Source organism: Chlorocebus sabaeus, chromosome 17, assembly GCF_047675955.1.
Source record: "Chlorocebus sabaeus isolate Y175 chromosome 17, mChlSab1.0.hap1, whole genome shotgun sequence".
In the NCBI taxonomy this organism is placed as follows: Eukaryota; Metazoa; Chordata; class Mammalia; order Primates; family Cercopithecidae; genus Chlorocebus; species Chlorocebus sabaeus.
Window position 1 is genome coordinate 72,905,436 of NC_132920.1, and position 5,396 is coordinate 72,910,831.

The window sequence follows — 5,396 nt, forward strand, 5'->3', positions numbered from 1 at the left end:
CTGACTATTGCTCTGAATCACCAGGAAGAGCTAATTTACTTTGAATACTCTGATATCTATAAAAAAAAATTTCCAACAAAATCATTACTTAAGGATATAATTTTTTTTTTTTTTTTTGGAGAAAGAATAGTTTTGCTCTACTGCACAGGCTGGAGTGCAATGGCGCCATCTCGGCTCACTGCAACCTCCACCTCCTGGGATCAAGCAATTCTTCTGCCTCAGCCTCTCAAGTAGCTGGGATTACACCACGCCCAGCTAACTTTTGTATTTTTAGTACAGACGAGGTTTCACCATGTCGGCCAGGCTGGTCTCAAACTCCAGACCTCAGGTGATCCACCCACCTTGGCCTCCCAAAGTGCTGGGATTACAGGCATGAGCCACCATGCTTGGAGGATATGATTTAATTTAAATTTTTTTTGTCGTAGAACTGTGTACTTCCTTCAGTGCAAAATAGCTGAATCTATGACTTTACCATAGTTGCAACTCATTAAAACGTGATTTCCTCATGTCCAAAACAGAATGAAAAGACATTAAAATATTTCTGATTAATAATGTTTATATTTTCCAGTGTACATTCAGTAATACTTAATAAATTAAGACAGGACTGAAACTTCCCATGGGTTAGCTATAAACATTTTCCAACTAGTGGGCCAATGATTGGCCTTATATATTACCTATAGTATTTTTCTCTACTATAGGTTCTCTGATTCAACATTAAGTCTAAGTGTCCTTGATCATAATTTTTTATTTTATTATATTTATTGGATTTATCCCCAGTGTATTTCTCAGGTTTGACAGAAATATCACTGCAGGCCAGGTACAGAGGTTCACAAATGTAATCCCAGCATTTTGGGAGGCCAAGGTGGGCAGATCACTTGAGCTCAGGAGTCCAAGACCAGCCTGGCCAACTGGTGAAATCCCTTGTCTACAAAAACTATAACAATTATGCAGGCTTGGTGGTGTGCAACTGTAATCCCAGCTACTCAGGAGGCTGAGGTGGGAACATAACTGCAGCCCAAGAGTTTGAGGCTGCAGTGAACTATGATCACACTGCCGCACTCCAGCCTGGGTGACAGAGGCTCTGTCTCCAGAAAATAATAAAATTACATTAAAAATAGACATATACCCTGAGAGTTACACCTGATGTAAATGACGAGTTGAAGGGTGCTGACGAGTTGATGGGTGCAGCACACCAACATGGCACATGTATACATATGTAACAAACCTGCGTGTTGTGCACATGTACCCTAGAACTTAAAGTATAGTAAAAAGATATATATATATATATAAAACAAAAATAACAGAAATCCATTTGATCCATACTTAACGACCTAAATCAAATCACATCTCAAGAATACATTTAAATAATACTATTTAAACGTAAAAAAGAAAACCCAAACCATGCCAGAGGAAACTATTACCAAATATTTTATATTTGGGATAAGGAGGACACTCCTAAGAACTAAACAAAATCCAGAGGCAATAAACTTAAAAAGATTCATGAATTCACCTCATAGACATTAAAAATCTACATAGCAAGTACCACCCAAACAATGTAAAAAACAAAGGACATACTGGAAAGAAGTATTTGTGGCTTATTTTACAAACAAAGCACTAATGTTTATAAGATATCAAGAGGTACTACAAATCAATAACAACTTGATGGACAACAGCCTAAATAGACAGGTCACAGAAAGTACAATATAAATTGTCTATACATATGAATGAAAAGGCATTGGGAAGCACATATGGGAATCCAACAAGAAGATATTCAGTGCCACTCGTAATAAGATAAAAGCAAGTTAAAACAGCACTAAGAAACCATTTTTCATCTATTGATAAGACTGAAAAAATTAAAAATATTTGATATTATTGGTGAGAGTGTAAGGAAATAAGATGCTCATACACATGTGGTAGAAGTATAAATTGTCAACAATTAGGAAGGAAACTTGACTATATCCATTAATGTGCTTTTAATAATTTATCCCACAGATATATTCACACAGGTGCAAAATGACGTATACACACTGCAGTGCCGCAGTGTAGTTTGTTACAACATAAGGTTGGAAATGACCGAAAAGCCAATCCATATGGAACGGGCTGAATGCTATATCCATACAATGGAAGACTATATAGCTATAAGAAATTATGAGAAAGTGTTTCTGCTCTAAAATGCAACCATCTGCAAGACCTATTGTTAAGTTTTTAAAAAGGCAAGGTGCTAAAGAGTATATTGTATGATGCAATCTGTATCTAAAAAAGAAAAATTGTATATGTGTATTTATCTGAGAACCAAGGGTATACAAGGAATTCGAAACAGGTTTCCTACAAGAAATGATACTGTATAGCTGAAGGACAGGATTTGGAGGGTATCTTTTTCACTAAAAGCATTTTTCAAATTTTTAACCCAATAAAGAAATTATATATTCAAAAAACAAAATTTTACATTTAAATGAAAATGACACAGCTGATATTCAATTATTGGTTCAGTATAATAAAAAGTAGTTCCACATAGAGAACATATCTTAAGGCTTCAGAGGACATTCTCTATGAGAAAATAAATATTGACCCTATTGAACAGAAAATATGGTAGCAAAACACACACGTACACACACACACAAATCCATTTAGCATCATTCTTGGTTTTTTGGTGTTTTTTACTTTGTTTTGTTTGTTTTTGAGATGGAGTCTCACTGTCTCCCAGGCTGAAGTGCAGTAGCATGATCTTGGCTCACGGCAACATCTGCCTCCCAGATTTAAGTGTTTCTCATGCCTCAGCCTCCTGAGTAGCTGAGATTACAGGCATCCACTGCCACACCCAGCTAATTTTTGTGTTTTTCATAGAGACAGGTTTTTGTCATGTTGGCCAGGTGGTCTCGAACTCCTGACCTCCAGTGATCTGCCTGCCTCAGCCTCCCAAAGTGCTAGGATTACAGGTGTGAGTCATCGCACCCAGCCTGTTGTAGTTGTTTCCGCTCTTTTTTTTTTTCTCCAGTTTCCCCAAGAAAATGCTTCAGACAGGGATCCTTCAGTGGGATCACTGCTTATAGGTCATTAGAAAATGACAGCTCGGCTGGGCGCAGTGGCTCACGCCTGTAATCCCAGCACTTTGGGAGGTTGAGGCGGGTGGATCACTTGAGGCCAATAGCCCGAGACCAGCCTGGCCAACATGGCAAAACCTCATCTGTACTAAAACTACAACATATTAGCCAGGCGTGGTGGCATGCTTGTAATCCCACTGTAATCCCAGGGAGACTGAGGCATGAGACTCGCTTGAACCTGGGAGACAGGGGTTGCAGTGAGCTGAGATCATGCCACTGCACTCCAGCCTGGGCGAAAGAGCGAGATTCCATCTAAAGAAGAAAGAGAGAGAGAGAGAGAAAGAGAGAGAGAGAGAAAGAAGAAAGAAAGAAGGAAGGAAGGAAGGAAAGAAGGAAGGAAGGAAGGAAGGAAGGAAGGAAGGAAGGAAGGAAGGAAGGAAGGAAGGAAGGAAGGAAGGAAGGAAGGAAGGGAGAAAGAAAGGAAAGGAAGGAAGGAAGGAAGGAAGGAAGGAAGGAAGGAAGGAAGGAAGGAAAGAAGGAAGGAAAGAAGGAAAGAAAGAAAGAAAGAAAGAAAGAAAGAAAGAAAGAAAGAAAGAAAGAAAGAAAGAAAGAAAGAAAGAAAGAAAGAAAGGAAAAAGAAAGAGAGAGAGAAAGAAAGAGAAAGAAAGAGAGAGAGAGAAAGAAAGAAAACGTCGGCTCAGACTCCTTAAACTGTACTAAAGTATACACAGATCTTTTGCCAGAAGTTTGATTGGAGTTAGAAATACTATGGTACCGTTGACAATCATGAGATTTTTCCCTAGGAAATTTTTAGTAAAAGCAATGATTATTGTCCAAAGGTCAGGGATATACATTTATCTTTTTATGCCTAGCAAGTTAGAATGTGCTTCACTCCTTTACAGGTTCTTTTTATTTCAATATTAGAATACATTCCTAGCCATTAAAAAGACTTTCATTCATTTTTCAACAAGTAATTATTAAGGCACTGGGCTAGGCCTCAGGACTAACTGAACAATTCACTTCTAGAAAGAAAAAAGTGGTCATTATCTGTAGACAATTTATTTTGGCAGTCTGTATGACAGTCTATAAACCTGAATTTTTTTTTTTTTTTTTGAGACAGAGTCTCACTCTGTTGCCTATGCTGGAGTGTGGTGGCATGATCTTGGCTTACTGCAACCTCCGCCTCCCAGGCTCAAGCAATACTGCAACCCCAGTGCCCACTTTAAGCAGCTGGGATGACAGGTGTGTGCCACCACACCAGGTTAATTTTTTGTGTTCTTGGGTGAGACAGGGTTTCACCATGTTACCCAGGCTGGCCTCCAACACCTGACCCCTTCTTGGCCTCCCAAAGTGCTAGGATTATAAGCATGGGCCATAGTATTCGACTACTATAACCTGAATTCTTTTTTTTTTTTTTTTTGAGACGGAGTCTCGCTCTGTCGCCCAGGCTGGAGTGCAATGGCACAATCTCGGCTCACTGCAAGCTCCGCCTCCCGGGTTCACGCCATTCTCCTGCCTCAGCCTCCCGAGTAGCTGGGACTACAGGCGCCCGCCACTGCGCCCGGCTAATTTTTTCTATTTTTAGTAGAGACGGGGTTTCACCATGGTCTCGATCTCCTGACCTTGTGATCCGCCCGCCTCGGCCTCCCAAAGTGCTGGGATTACAGGCGTGAGCCACCGCGCCCGGCCTATAACCTGAATTCTTTCAACATTTTCTCTAAGTGTTTTTCTACTGTGAATATGATATTTTAACTTTTATTTGGCAATTGGCCTTGTGAAAACCATGTAATTAGTAAATCTTGCTGGCTTCAAATTATGTTCCAAATTCAACCACTTCCTAACACTTCAGCCACTCCACTCTGGTCCAAGTCACCATCATCACTCTCCTAGGGTACTGCAGTTGCCTCATTATTAAGATACAGGCTGCTGGAGAAGGAGCAAATTTGAAGAGGAAGAGTTCTACTGAGGACAGGTTTAGCTTGCCATAATCTTGCCTAGAGAGATCCATATATAGACTTGGCAATCAGAAAACGTTCTTCAATGGAGTTTCAGGAAGCCTTCGTATTTAATTCATGGCATGAGGGACTTCAAAACCCATTGCTCCCTGAAAATCACCCCCTCCACTCTCACCCCACCCACAAACTTGGGCAATCAGGGACAATGCTGGCTACCTCATATTCACCAGATTCCCTGGTTGCCTACTTCACCAGGTAGTTGGGGTGGGAACACTTTCCATCTCTATCTGGACCCTTCCTCCCACCTTTCCGTTCTCCCCATTTGTGTGCACTTGAAGCTCCAGGAAAATCCTGGGGTGAATAAGTTCATCCTAAGGAAAGAGGACAGCACATCGAAGGC